This window comes from Plecotus auritus, assembly GCF_963455305.1.
Source record: "Plecotus auritus genome assembly, chromosome: 2".
Classification (NCBI taxonomy): Eukaryota; Metazoa; Chordata; class Mammalia; order Chiroptera; family Vespertilionidae; genus Plecotus; species Plecotus auritus.
Genome location: NC_137771.1, coordinates 213,694,623 through 213,711,397, shown reverse-complemented (window position 1 = coordinate 213,711,397; position 16,775 = coordinate 213,694,623).

Sequence of the window (16,775 nt, the reverse complement as noted above, 5' to 3'; positions counted from 1 at the left end):
CTCGCTTGCTCAGGACACAAGATCGTTTCATTTGGAAAGAGGTCATGAAGCTCTGTGACCTACAGAGCCATCACATGCCCTTTTGGAGTTCACAATCTTTGGGAGAATAGACTTGTTGGAAGACAAAACAATCAACGTGTATTATTAACAAAAGCATGTGGAAATTAATGGAAGCAGAATCTAGCTTATCAGAAGAGATGACATGAAAAGTGTTTCTTTAAAGGTGAATAGAGATTTTCAGGTTGAGAATATTATTTGTTAAGTATTCCAAACAGAAGGAATAGTATGTGCAAAAATATGGAATTTCTCTTAGATGGTTGAATGAAGATGTGGTACATATATACGAAGAGATACTTCTGAGCCAGAAGAAAAGATGAAATACTGCCATTTGCAATAAAATGGATGGATCTTGAGAATAGCATGCTAAATTCAATAATCCAGACAGAAAAAGAACCATATTGCACTCATATGTGGGATATAAATTTGAAAGCAATAAATGATTTTTAAATAAGTGCATGGTACTCTATTACTTGACTGTAAAAGAATTTTGCAAATTTAAACCTATATTTTGGGCATAACATTTCTAAGTAAAAAATATTGATTCACCAAATAAGCAAAATGACAAATATACCAGCTGTACCGGTTAATAATGCGGATTTTATAATCAAAGAAAACACCATAATTTCAAGAGAAACATCACAAGTGCTTTATGCGAAGTAATGTCCATCGTTAGCTACACATTTTCCCCATCTTTCAGGTAATGTGTGGATACCGTCCCAATAGAACTTTTCTTGTTTTGAGGCAAATCATTCAGAGACCATATTTTCCATTTCTTCACATGTTTTGAATTACTGCTCAGAAAGTGTGTGTGCCGTGGATCAGAACAAGTGGTAATCTGAAGGAGCAAGGTCTGGTGAATACAGTGGGTGGGTTAATACTTCCCAGGCAAGGTCTTTTAATGTGTCTTTAACTAGTTTTGAAGTGTGTGATGGTGCGTTATCATGAAGCAAAATTACTTTGCCGTGTCTTCTGGCCCATTCTGGTTGTTTCACCATCAAAGCGTTCAAATTGATTATTGTTGTGGGTAGTGATCAGTATTAACAGTTTCACCTTGTTTTAGAAGCTCATAATACACCACACCTTCCTGATCCCACCACAAGCAGAGCATAGTCTTCTTTCTGAAACTATTTGTTCTTGCAGTCGATGTTGATGGTTGACCTGGATTAATTCATGATTTTGTGCATTTGGGATTCTGAAAAAAAAAAAAAAAAAATCCACTTTTCATCGCCAGTCCCAATTCGATGCCAAAAGACTTTCTTTAGCGCTGTTGAAGCAACATTTTATTGATGACTTTTCCGTTTTCCATTTGTCTTTCATTCAGTTGATGTGGCACTCATTTTCCTTCCTTTAAAATCTTTCCCATTGTTTGTAAAAGATCAGAAATTGTTTGCTGAGACTTTCTCCAAGTTGTTTTTTAGTTTGACATGCGTCTTCATCCAATAATGCTTGTAATTGTTGGTCTTCAAACTTTTTTGGTTGACCTGGATGTTCTTTGTCTTTCACATCGAAATCATCACTTTTAAAGCATTTAAGCCAGCGTTCACAAGTATCTTGAGATGGAGCATGTTCACCATCAGCTTCCCGAAGTAAATGATAACTTTCAGCAGCACTTTTCTTCAAAATAAAGTAATGAATTAAAACTTCCCACAAATGCTCTTTTTTTTTTTGGCACAAAATTCAACATTTTTTAAGCGTAAAAATAACTATGATGTTAATACCTTCAGAAAATTTGACATATGAACTTTTGAAGCTTGCTGTCAATACAACAAAATAGCATACATATCAAATTGCATATATATCAACATATGTGTAACTCCATCTATTAAAAAAATCCACATTATTAACCAGTACACCTGGTACATTGTAATTTATTTTATTTAAAGATTTAAAAATGGAATTCTTGATTAAATCAAATTTTCATACTCCCAATACATAAAATCTTTATTTCCAAGATGCATTTAACAATTTACTTTTTCTCCAAAAGAAAATGCTACTTTTGTAATATTTCTGTAACATGTGTGTTATCATTTAAAATAATCTTTGACAACAGATTAAATTATTTTTAAATCTGATTAAATTATTTTTAAATCTGATTTTTTTTTTAATTTGAGGTATAATTGGCATATAACATCTTTTCCAGGAGTACAACATAATGATTCTGTATTTTTGCACATTGTGGTCATCCCAATAAGTCTAGTTATTTGTCACCTTACATAGTTACAGAAAACAATATTTTAAATATGATTTTCGAGAGAGGAAGGGAGAGGGAGAGAGTGATAGAAACATCAATGATGAGAGAAAAGCATTGATAGGCTGTCTCCTGCATGCCCCACACTGGGAATGAAGCATAAAATCCAGGCATGTGCACTGACTGGGAATTGAACCCTAACTTCTTGATTCATAGGTCAATGTTCAACCACTGAGCCATGCTGGCTGGAAAAAAGTTCTTTGATGGAAACTTTTAAGATTTACTCTCTTAGCAAGTTTTAAATAAGTAATTAGCCACCATGCTGTACCTTACATCTCCATGACTTCTTTCTTTTATAACTGGAAGTTTGTACTTTGATACTATTCACCTATTTCTCATAACCCCTACCCACTGTCTCTGGAAACCACTGATCTCTTTTCTGTATATTCTGAGCTTGTTTTTTAAATTTTCACATACAAGTGAGATAATAGGGTATTTATCTTTTTCTGTTAGACTTATTTCATTTAGTATAATGCCCTCAAGGTCCATCCATGTTGTCATATATGGCAAGATTTTATCCGGAGTTTTTTTTTTTTTTTAAGGCTGAAAAATATTCTAATATTCAATTACATAATATCTGTATAAAAATTGTGATATATGTGTTTATATACATAAATATGTATGTATACACAAATTTTGCTAACTACTCAAGCACATTTCTAAAATCATTGCATATTATGAATATTCATATATTGAAAGAATATGTATATACACACACACATATATATATGTCCCCAAAATGTATACATAATGTCTGTAGATTATATTACATTTTGAAAATGAAAATGTATTTAAATAAACACTGCCTTTATAATTATTCAACGTGTGTCTACATTATTTAGGACATGCTGTATATATGTGTGTCACAATTTCTTTATCCATTTATCCATTGTTTAATACTTAAGTTGCTTCCATATCTTGGCTAATTAAATAATGCTGCAATGAACATGAGCATGCATGTATCTTGTTGAGTTAGTGGTTTGTTTTTCCTAGATACACATGCAGAAGTGGAATTGCTGGATCATATGGTAATTCTATTCTTAATTTCTTGAGGAACCTCCATACTATTTCCCGTAATGGCTACATCAATTTACATTCCCACCAACAGTACACATCCCTTTTTCCAAAGCCTCTCCAACATTTATTTCTTATCTTTTTTATAGCCATTTTAACAGCTGTGAGGTGATACCTTATTGTGGTTTTGATTTGCATTTCCCAGGTGATTAGTTATATTGAGTATATTTTCATGTACTTGTTGGGCATCTGTATGTCTTTTTTGGAAAATACTTATTCAGATATTCTGACCATTCTTTAATCAGATTGTCTTTCTGCAGTTGAGTTGTATGAGATTTTTATGTATGTTTGGATATTAATGCCTTATCAGAAATATGATTCACAAATATTTTCTTCCATTCAGCAGGCTGCCCTTTCAATTTGTTGACGGTTGCCTTTGCTGTACAGAAGCTGTTATCTTCTAGGAGTTTTAGTGTTTCAGGGCTTTAGTGTTTAATCTACTGTGAGTTAATTTTTGACCAAGTTTAATTCTTTTGCAGGTGGCTGTCCTGTTTCCCATCACCATTTATGGAAAAGACTGTCCTTTCCCCATTGCATATTATTGACATGGTATTTCAGTTAGTATTTAATCCTAAAAACCATTTAGTATATTTGTCCATAGTAAATACTCAGTAAAGCAATTTATTAAATTGATTAATCAATTACTGATTATTCCTTCCTAAAACCAGAATCTTTCCAGGCATACCAGAGAGATATTTGTTCCAAATAATTATTTTATATGTTTGTTAATGCCAAAATAATGGTAAAAAGGGTCAGAAATATTCAATATATTCTGAACAAAAATAATCTCTTAATTATAATGTTTTTCTGTCACAAATGGATTGGCTACTAAACATTTTATAAGGCACTTAAAAAAAATCCCCATTCATTCTTGTTGCAGGTTTTTAATTAGTTCCTGCCACTTTTGTTTTCTTCAGTTAATTTAACTCTCAACATATTGCAGCAATTATTGCTGCCTACTCAAGCACATTTATAAAATTGCTACATATTATGAATATTCATACTGAAATATTAAAGTTAAAGAAAAATTGGCTAGCAAGGGGCTTATAGCAGAACATATAGTATTAGACTGGCATCTCATCCATAAAACATAATAAGTGACTATCACACACACAATTTATGCATGCACAGAAATAAATAAAACTTATAAATATAAACATGTAAATATTAACATAGTCATTCAAACATAGTTTCAGGCAAATACAATTTGTTTAATGCTATAGCATTATCTCTTAAATAAATGTTGTTAAATGTCCTATTATATAACTGCCTTTTCTATTGAATAACAGAATGGAAATCACAGTAAAATTGAGAAAATACTCAAACAAATTATAAATATCTAAGCAAGAGCTGAAATGTGAGTGAATATTTTGAAGATTATCATCTATCAGAGACTTTGAATACATTAGGAAAAAAGTTTAATTAAATCTATTTTACAAAAGATATGTTATCCAATCAAATTGTGACGTTTAGTAAAAATCATATGTACACTCATTTTAGAAAGATTAGTTTTGACAAGATATATAAATAGTTGGAAGAATAAAGGATATAATGTGAATAAAAGAATTCACTTGTCAAGTAATGGTAAATGGTTTCAGTGTTAACAAAATAGATACTTCCTGTGGAGATTCAGGAAGGAATTTTGGGGTAAAATATAGATAATCATATATCATATGTTAAGGTTGCTTTGTTTGTTGACCAATAAGCCTTTAAAAGTGTCCATCATTTAACAGCATTAAACAGAAATAATTATATTTGTGTTTCAGATGGTAAGGGTTAATCTGTAGAAAATATGAAGAAATGGAAAAAATGAAGAAAGGCTTACAAATATGGCAATATTAATAAATGATCAAAATAATAAATGGCAAGTCACTATCAGTAGGAAATTGTCAGGAGATAGGAAGTGGCATTATAGCTTAAAATGAATACTTGTGAGTTGATAATAACTCTGAGATTGGATAATAACTTCAGCACTATTATTTTTAAGTGGATAGGAAATTAAGAATTAAAAACAAGTTAGAGAGGGAGGGGGTTATCACTCCATCAGTGTTGTTGGAATTGCCCTAGATCACTGGTCAGCAAACTGCAGCTCGCGAGCCACATGTGACTCTTTGGCTCCTTGAGTGTGGCTCTTCCACAAAATACCATGGCCTGGGCGAGTCTATTTTGAAGAAGTGGCATTAGAAGAAGTTTAAATTTAAAAAATTTGGCTCTCAAAAGAAATTTCAATCATTGTACTGTTGATATTTGGCTCTGTTGACTAATGAGTTTGCCGACCACTGCCCTAGATCATCAAGATAAGAATGTCTGCAAGGTTTTTAGAATTACAGGTTTGTTGCCAATGAGATAAATAACCTAAAACTAGAAGTATATTTACAGGAATGATTAGCATAATCTTTTACTTTTACAGTGTTAGTATATAGTTAGAATAGAAATTATAGGAGAAAAAAAAACTTAGGATAGAATTCTTGAGGTTATTGATATTTAGATAAAATCTAGAAAGAATCAAATCTATATCTATCTCTATCTCTATCTCTCTATCTATCTATCTATCTATCTATATGGCTAAGTGTCTGTCCGACCAGTAGCTATGATGCACACTAACCACCAGGGGGCAAACACTCAACGTAGGAGTTGCCGAGCTGCGGTTCTCGGGTGACACACCCAGAACCAGAGAGGAGGGAGCCCAACTCCGGGGTGCGTCACCCATGAACCACCCTTTCGCAATTCAAGAGCCCTCAGGGAATGTTGGAGAGTGAGTTTTGGCCTGATCCTCACAGGCCAGGTGGAAGGACCCCACGGGTGCACGAATTCATGCACCGGGCCTCTAGTGTGTGTGTGTATATATATATATATATATATATATATAAAAGTCCAAGTTGACTCACCCATGCGCGATACATATAAAGCTCTCCCTGGCACCAATCGCATGCATGTGTTTCGATCTGTCATTGTCGATTGTGAATTTGGTTGACACTTCTCTTATAGAGAAAGGGCGAATAGCGATATTAAAATATTTCTTCAAATGATTTCCTTTCAATGTGCACAAATCCGTGCACTGGGACACTAGTGAATTATAAACACTCTGTTGTACATCCCAACAATGGAATATTGTTCAGTGCTAAAAAGAAATGGCTTATCAAGCCATGAAAATATATGGAAGAACTTTAATGCATATTACTAAGTGGGAGATACCAACATGAAAAGGCCAAATACTGTATGATTCCAACTCTGTGACATTCTGAGAAATACTAAGGAGACAATAAAAAATAAGTGGTTGCAAGATGTTGGAGGGGAAGGAAGGAATAGATGGATAACATTACACATTTTTTCAAACCCAGAGAATGCATGACACCAAGAGTGAACCTTAACATAAACTGTAATCTTTGATTAAAGTGTGTCAATTAGGTTCACCTTGGTAAAAAGTAAAAAATAAATAAAAATAAAAGTACCATTCTGGTGAGTAATGTTGACAATATAGGAAGTTATGCAAATGTAGGGGCAGGGTATATATGGGAACTTTCTGTACCTCCTTCTCAACTTTATTATTAACCTGATGCTGCTCTAAAAAACAAAGTCTTAATACCTTTTAAAAGAGCATACACAGAACTGTTACAAATGATTACCTTTGAGTAGGAAAATGAAAGTGGATGTGTCCAGGACACACATTTCAAACGTGGAGAAATAAAATTAAGAGCAATGATTATGTACATTTTTTCTTTTAAATTTATCTGTTACTTGTATAACATGAGGGACACAAATACAAAAGGATTTAAAATGTTCCAAAGTAATACACAATGGAATTGAGCATAGTAGCTAAACCTACAGTTTTAAACTCAGAAAGCCTGGGTGCAAATTCCAGTTTCAACTACCTTAGCCTTATTTCTATAGGCATATGGTTAGCCTCCTTAAATATTTGTTTTCTCAACTATAACATGAATATAATAACCACATTTATTTCATACAGATGACCTATTAAATGAGTAAATCATGGAAAGAAGCTGACATAAAATATGTGTTAGAAAGTTATTGTTATTTATAATATAAGGTGGATGTTTATATAAATAAGTATTAAAGACGTCAGTATTATTGTAATGTACTGGTATAAAGTACATTTCTGAGCATTTAAGCCTGTTATCATTTGAAAAACTGATTTTGAATTTTCCCTTTACTATCCAAGTAGGCATCTGCTCTCATGGGTTATTATATTGAACTAAGTATTTGTTACTGCAGCAACAGAGATTTTAAATAACTTCCCAATGTCACACACTTAAGGAGCAGGGAGCAGAATCTGATTTCAGTATTTTGATGCAATATAGCCATGCTTTAACCAACACACACACACACACACAGACACACACACACACACATTAACACACACACTCCTACTGTATACATGTATGCACATACTTTGCTGTTCTGCCTCAGTATTGACTTTTTCTTGTATGTCTCCCTTTATATATCTCAACTAAAATGTCAGCTACCTGGCTAAGCAAAATAAAATTTTCTCCAAAACCACAAATCCTACTTATCTACTCTTAATGATCATCATAAGGTGGACATTACTTACATTTTCCTTACTTATTAATTCTTTACCTCTTCCACTTAAAAGTATTGTTTTATAAAAGAAGAACATCTTACCACTACTTACACATGAATCTGGCAGAGTGGACACCTGGTATATTTTGTTCCATGAATAAGTACAGGTGCACCAGGGGGAGATGAAATGTATTCTTTTGGTGGACTGTCCTCTTGTCCTCACTTACTCACCTTCCTGTCTATGCTCCTTTTGTCATGAGACTATGTAGACCCTCCTAATGAGAAGGGTGAGGTGTGTTTTTCTACCTCACTACTTGGTATGCAACTCATGACTTGCCTGGGTCCTTAAAGTAAGGCAAGTCCAGTTCTCAGCCTAATTCTTAAAAGACCTTGAAAATTTTTCACTTTCAAGTGAACAGTGTCTGCCATACCTTAAATCTTTTAAGGACATATATTTTGAAGTCAAGGTAGACTTCAGGATTTGGGCTTGAGCAAATGGAAATGCGGGGTTATCAATAGCTGAGTTGAGAAACACTGTCAGAGAAACAGGTTTTTGGGAGGATTCCTGGGGCTCCAATTTGGAGATTTTATATTTGATATGCCTACCATATATCCAAATGGAAATCAAGAGAAGGCAATAGGACATATAGGAGTTTGAAATAATTGAGAAACATCCTATCACTATGCCTTTCCAACTTCACCTCCTAAGAGATTTCCTCTTCTTTACTAATGTCTAGAATGCAGTTCAGGAAACTACAACCCAAAGGCCATTAAGATTACAACTGTCGTACAGTTTTTGATGCCATTGCTACTAATAATGGAGCAAGACCTTAACTTAGGTCTTTTCATTTCAGTTTTGTGTTTTCCCTTAATCCCCAGGAATTTGGATGATGTAGGTTGCTTTTGGTTGTTGCTGTTGTTTTTGTGACTGCTTTTGTTGTTCTTCCTTTTCCCCATGCTAATGCCCCTAAGTCTTTGGGATACACTTATACACTTAGCTACCTGGGAGGCTTCTATAATCATGTAAGTGCAGTTTCCCTATGTGACCCAAACTGATGATATGTAAGCTGCCTCACTGGCTCTTCTGCCCGAATAGCTCATTTATTTCTCACAATAATTATCCACGAGGATAATGACCTATTCCTGAACCTTAGCTGATGAACTTGGGTGAACTTAATCAACAAGTGTTTCTGGCCCCATTTTTTAAAGCAGGACTTGATTTAGACCTTCCTCCATGTTTTCTCACTTGCAAAAAAACTCTAATGACCAATCTCATCTAAAATAGGACATAATACACTTAAAAGTATGAACACTGGGTTTTCTCCATATGTTCAACATTGGCCTTAGTTAGAAGTATATTTAACTTTGGAGGTGGAATGATATAAAAAAACACACACACACACACAAAAGAAAAACAAATTCAAGAAAAAGGAGAGGAGGTACACTGTTGTTGGGAATGTAAAAGGGTGTAGCTGCTATAGAATACTACACAAAGTTACCTCAAAAAACCAAAAATCAGAATCTCCAAGAGATGTCTGGATGTTCATGTTCACTGCAGCATTATTCACAAGAGCCAAGATAAGAAAATGACATAAATGTCTATCAATAAGTGAATGGATAAAAAATATATAGTATACACTTGCAATGGAATATTATTCAGCCTTAAAAACCAAACCAAACCAAACACACACAAAATACCCCCAAAACAGGACACCCTGTTAAATGCAACAACATGGATGAAACTTGAAAACATCATGCTAAACAAAATAAGCCTGTCACTGAAGGACAATTATTGCATGATTCCACTTGTATGAAGTATATGAAATAGTCAAGCTAATAGAATCAGAAAGTGGAGCGGTGGTTGCTAGAGGCGGGGAAGCAGGGGATTTGCTCTTCAACTGTATAAAGTCTCCGTTATGAAAGATGAATAATTTCTAGAACTCGGTTGTATAATATGGTGCTTGTTGTTAACAATACTGCACTTACTAATTTGTTAAGAGGGTTGATTTCATGGGAAGCGTTCTTACCACCACCACAACACCAAAAGAAAGCATGTGTGGAAACTGAAAAGCATGTTATTTGTGATTTTAGCTTCTTTTGCTCCTCTGTTTCTTGTCTATTTAGTTTAGTACTTTCTCCTCAATTTGAAGAGAGAAGATGGCACCCCTGCTACCTTGATCAAACTGTACCACCATGCCCTGAAAAGTCTGATCCCATCTGGATAATGGGTAGTATGTTACCATAAAACATGCTGTCTTTAAGAGGGAAATAACAAAAGTTCTTATGGGAACAGAGAAAACGGTGTTTCACGTTATAATCTATACACATGGCAGTGTGTTTAAAAACATCTAATCAATTAATATAATATCATTGTAAATACAAAAATATCTAATTCAGCCCTGTACCTGCCTCTTCCAACCTGGGGGATTTATCTTCAGTTTCGTTGTAGTAGTATTGGTGAACCTGAGGATAGAAGTGGATGTGTTAGTGGAAGATCCTTTATTTTAGTTGACACTTTCTTTGGACTCAAAAGCAGGCCTTCAGGCAATAAAGTTATACTTTGACCTTTGATGAAAATTCAAGTCAAAACTTAAAAATAGTAAAAGCAAAAATGTCATCATGGAAGAAGAAATAGCCTTCGGCACAGTTATGGAGTCCTCAGAGAGTCTATAGTACCTGTAAACACCTAAGAGGACTATAGATACCTTTGTTTCTGTGTTTACTGACACTTGAAAATTGTCATCAATTCCACACCTAATAACAGAAAAAATGATTGTGTTTGTTCTTACTACAAAAGATTTTATTTTAACTAAACCATTATCTCTTTCTTTTACTTTTGAGGGAATGTTATAGAGAGGGCACTCTTTTCCCTTATGCTGCCAATCCCAATCTTTGTTGCACTATTTTCAGCATATATCAAACTGTGAAAATATCCTTTAAGGAAAAATACATTCATAATATAAAAAGTGATCAGGTAAAATTTTTTGTTAGGCTATCATTTATTTCTAACTTTTTAAAAATGATACCAAATTATAAGGTGTTGAGATTTCAGGAATTTCCTTCTTAGAGAATGAAATTATTTCTTTAGAGATACTGCCGTTTTATTTATTCATAATGTGTTCTAGCTGGGCTTACACACTTGAATAGAATTGTTTATGTGATAAAAATCTTTACTTCTGGAAGAAATTAGTTCTATAAATTATATTATTCATAAAGTTGTTTCGCTGTAGATTTTTTTTCACAAATTTTTACAATATAATATATTTCTGGGTATTCTCTTTTTTGGAACAAGCACATTTTTATATTTTAATTTATGAAGAAGAATATCAAGCTAATTGTGATATTAGATATTAGATATGCACTTATTTATATACTTGTATGACACATACATGATTGTCAGCTTATAGAACAAGATGTAAGTATTTAAATTTTTAACATCTTTGATACAAGATGAGTTACATATCTTTAAATGTTATAAACTTATAAACTCTGTATAGTTATTATTAAAGAAAATAGATTTAAGTTAAAATCATTTGACACTGATTATTTAGGTAAAATATGTACCTGTATTTAATATCCATGCACTTACTTATAAGGCATACCTGTGATAAATCTCACAAGTTTCTTTTTTAGACTTAATGTGATAGTGAGAGTTATTTGAGAGTATAGGCTCCTGTCTCTTATTTGCATAATTGTCATATCTGGGAGCCCTAACTGGGGTACTCTCATTCTTTTCCACGCATAGTCTACTATGGGAGACCATTGCTCGCTCCACAACATATGCCCATAGTATGAAATCTGTGTTTGCAAATTGCAGGAGCTACCACCTCTGGATATTTGCTGCCATCACTTGCTCTATATTCCTTTGCTGTTATCAGACCATTTTTGCATAATAGCAGGGAGTTTTATTTAAATTGTGCTAATGAATTTTCTTATTTTCCCCAAGCAAGTTTTGTTTTATTGTTTGTTTGTTTTAATATTAATTGAATATTTGTTTGTTCCCATAATCCTGCACTAATTGTAGGAAGTTTCACAACAATAAATTTAATTCCATTACATGTATCAAAATTTTTCAGAAAGCATATAGCATCTGGATCTTTAGTCATTTTAATCACGTAGGGGAGATGTGGTAGTTGGAGGTTATGTAAGTATTAAGTTGAAATTCCAATTTTAAACCAGAGGAGTCCATGAACTTTTTTCATGATTAACAAAATTAATCAACTGAATAACTTAAGACATAATAAAATTGAATAATTTTAAAGACTAGTCAATTATTCAAGTTTAAATATTGTTTTAAAGAACTTTTTCACACAGTAAATCCATTATTTTTAGTTATAATTCAACCTTAAAATATAAATGTAGAAGAATCCTGAATTGTATTAAATAACTACATAATGACTGAGTACCTTGATTTTCATTAATTTTTGAGGATAAGATCTATGCAGTAAAATGATAATATTTTTAAAATATTTAATTGGTGTTTATAGCTTACAAAATATGATACACAAATTACATTTTTCTAAACAATCAGAGATATTTATACATAGGCTCTACTTTTAGCATTTTGGCTGATATTTTATATTAAGCCAATTAAATCTTCAAAAATCATTCATTAAAAATCCACTGTCCATAAGTTCAGAAAATAACACTTTTTTTTTTTTCATATCATGAAGGTAATGGGGGCAGGAGTGCTGCAGTAGAATCCAAAGGAAGCTAGATTGCAGCCAAATTGGGAAAATGCAGGAATTAAATTCTACTTAAAAGGGTTTACGCTTCAAGTTATAGCTCCAAGAAACTAGGGTGAGTTTTTGAGTAATGAAGTCCCACTATCAAATGTCTGCATTAGATATGCAAATGTAGAGACAATTTGCATAGAAAGTAGCAATGCATAGTCTAGCAACAGAGAGCTGAATGATGCCACTACGATGAGGGCATGTTCCAAAACAGTGTCATTTAAAATTCAAGGAGTCAACTCTTTAAAAATGATGCAATCCCTATTCTCTGTTGTATCATAGAGCTTGTCCTTGATTGAAAGTATAAAAAGCCTTAACATCTTTCTTTTTACCAATATGCCAGTTATACAAAATTAATGTGCAAATAATCAAACAAAAGAAAGCTAATACTTTATTCAATAAAGAAAATTAAAAAAAATAAAGTATGGGACAAAAAAAGAAAGAACTACTTATACCCAATAGTATATATATAAGAAAAAAAAAGAAAGCTAATACATACTGAACACTGTATTATGGAAACCTAAATACTTTTCACACACACACAAATTCAATAATGTATAATATCTTGTTTTTTTAGAGATTAAATAAATTAAATTGTAGGTTATAAAATTAAGTTGCTTATTGAAGATACTTCCAATATGAATTACTATGTCCATATATGTATCCCACCTGCTTTCAAAGTCCATCATCTATTATTCTCTGCTAGTGACTCCCTGTAATGCTGCAAAACTTAATAATAATCAAGGCCATGATTTTAAGCCATATCACTTTAATTTTAAGCACGTCAAAGAATAGTAAGAACTGATTCTGATTCATAGATTCAACAATTCCATTCTTTTACTTCAACATTTTTTCTGCCAAACTAGCCTTTTCTTTCTTGTGTTAACAATTGCACAGACCTATTGAAAGGTCAATGAATTCATTAGGCTTATCACCACTTAAAACAGTTTTATTTTAACTAACATAAACATAATAAAACCCCAAATTGAGTATACAGTGATTAAGTAAAGAAAATAATATTTTTGCTGTATATCAAAGCATAATGGTATATCCAAACCGGGTACAGGGATAAAGACAAGAAGGCATCATATTGGCTCAGATATATAGTTTTAAATAACACATATTTATACCTAATTTGTATAAATAACAGGAAGTAAAGCTGTAAAAGTTCTTTTTTCTGGTGCTAATATCAAAATCTAAAAGTGAGTTTAAAATGTTACATTCATGTTCTAAAGAATTTAAAATTATCTTACATACCTGAAAACCATCTTATATACAGGAGACTAATTTTGCATTAAAATTGTTAGGAGTGCTTATATCACTAAAAAACATTCTTAATTCATTTTATATATATATATATCTGTTAGCTTCTCTTTCTCCCGAGTTAGAAATATTGATGGACTAATCAGCCCAACTTTTAGATATATGGAAAAGGTGGCAAATGACAGAAGAAACAATAGTGGAATTTAATCATATATTGAAGAGAAATGTTCCAAACAATCCCCTGAGGAGATAAATTAACTAAACCAAAGTTCAAGTCCAATATAAGTTTAATCGAAGTGCCTAGCAAGATCGACAGAATCAATGCAGTAAAATCTTTCTGATTTGGCTCGGTCCTGATGAATTCCCAGTTTCAAGTCAGTTCTACAAAGGACCGTGGGAATTCATCATATGTGGCTCTCAAAGCCCCAGGAGATGTTTTTAGATCTCCCAGGAAAGGATGCTGATGTGTAATCTGTGTGTGTGTGTGTGTGTGTGTGTGTGTGCACATGCATGTGTGTTTGTTGCCTAAATTCTAAATAACTGCATATTACCAAGTGGGAAGTGACCAGGCCATTTATTATAAGAATGTTATATTCTAAATTGTACTCAAGAGGGAGGAAAGATCTACAATCAAATGCATAGGTGCTGCATGAACAAACAATGAAATGTCTGTGGTAATTTTTTTCAGATCCACCTCTCTCTTTTATTTTGTGAAATTTCATTTCATTCTCTATCACACTAACTTCTTTTTCTCATAAAAGAATTATGAGTAAGAGAATTTCAACGGCAGGCAAGAAATGCACTATGTTGAGAATTATTTTAGAAAACTGCACAACCCCAGGCAACATGGAAGGAATCAGGATATACAAACACAGTCAGTTCTGCTAAAATGCTTTTATTGAAACAAAAAATTTGTTCTCGGATGATTGATCTATTAGTGAAAACTCTGAATGTAATGGGAATTCTGTGTTGGGTTATGCATGATTTAATTTATGAAAACTAACTCGGTGAACACAGAATACTGCTCCCAGCTGAATCAAACTGTGTAGAAAAATAAAAATGCACACAATGCAAACATTTACCAGCTACTTCAGTGCACCACGTGTTCTCCTATAAGTTTGTCTTAGGATTTCACATTTGTGTAAATATATGCAATATTTTTTCAATATCCCAAACATGCCTTAGTTTCCTGACTCAAACCGCCAAGTGGCAAAATTGACAAGCAACTAGAAATGCAGTTTGTTTTAAAAGGGCAAAAACACAAAACAAAACTTCATCTTACTTAAATATTTAGCTTGGCAATTTACATACATTTGGAGTTGTTACATAAGTGTGTGTAAGCATGTCTGTAGGCTGGAGGGATGCATATTTGTTTTCCTTATATAAATAATCTCACATGTTTTTAAACAAACATAATAGATGACATTCTCACTTCGACACACTTTTACGTTTGCTTTTTACTATTTTAGAGGCTAACAGGGGTCCTCAAACTTTTTAAACAGGGGGCCAGTTCACTGTCCCTCAGACCGTTGGAGGGCCGGACTATAGTTTGAAAAAAAAACTATGAACAAATTCCTATGTGCACTGCGGGCCCGGGACGAGTCGGCAGCTATGCAGGACAGGCAGCGGCACCCGGCGGGCGGATAAATGTCCTCGGCGGGCCGCATGTGGCCCGCGGGCCGTAGTGTGAGGACGCCTGGATTAGAAGGGGCTGTAGCATTTCCAATAGAGGAGCAATAGGTCCATTCCTTTCCTGCAGCTGACCCACAATTGACCAGTGTCACATGACATTACGGTTGGAACCAGTGCTCTATACTTATGATGAGATAAAAACAAAGTTTATCTCATAAACAAGTTTCTCTTAAATAAGTTACACTTTTTTGCTTGAAAAGAAGTAAAAAATGTGTTCTTTTCCAGAGTTTTTACTTACATTTAGAGGTGTTTTCATGAGAGGAAAAAAAAATAAAAAAGGAAATGACTGAGCTGTCAGTCAAGAGAGATGAGGAGAGCGAACATTTCAACTTGTTCTCCTTGTTATTGCATTTGTCCACTGCCCTCTCAGTTTGAAAATATTCCAGAAATACTGGATTGCCTGACACAATAATAATTATCCCATATTGATTTGTGCTAATGTTTATCATAACTTACTCTGCAAATGGAAATGCCCTGTGACCACTCTCAAAGGAAAAGGGAAAAGCGAAGGTGACTTAGTAAACTGGGAAGCCGTGTGTTCTCAACATGACTGATTTCTGTTCTTTTAGCATTACTCCACACTTAATAGCAGCCATTAGTAGTCACCCAAGAAGAAAGTCTGGAATTCATGAATGCAATGTTATAACTTTTAGCTGTTCTCATTCTTTATGTACCTCATTCTACTTGTTTGCTTTTTCTTTCGAAATTTTTATTTCTTTTTAGATTTACCGGGATGACATTAGTTAATAAAATTATATAGGTTTCAAGTGTACAATTCCATGATCCATCATCTGTATATTGCATTGTGAGCCCACCACACAAAGTCAGAATTCTGTCACCATATATTTGACCCCCTTTTCCCTTTAACCACTCCCCACCCTTCCTCTCCCTGGTAACTTGTTTCTTTTTCTGATCATGATTTTCCCTCGGCCCACTACTGCGTACACAATAATTAAAAAATCCATATTTGTTGAATGAAGTACTGAAAACTGCAATTGCTTATTCTGCCCCTAGCATAGATTCCCAATTATTATTATGATTTAAAAATAATTATAACTCTTGATTTTCACATTCTGTTCTCTGGTAAGCAGGTTGCTCTTTCTAGCATGACACATTACAATAAGGAATGGAAACCACATTTAGAAAACTTTGGTACCTCCTAGCAT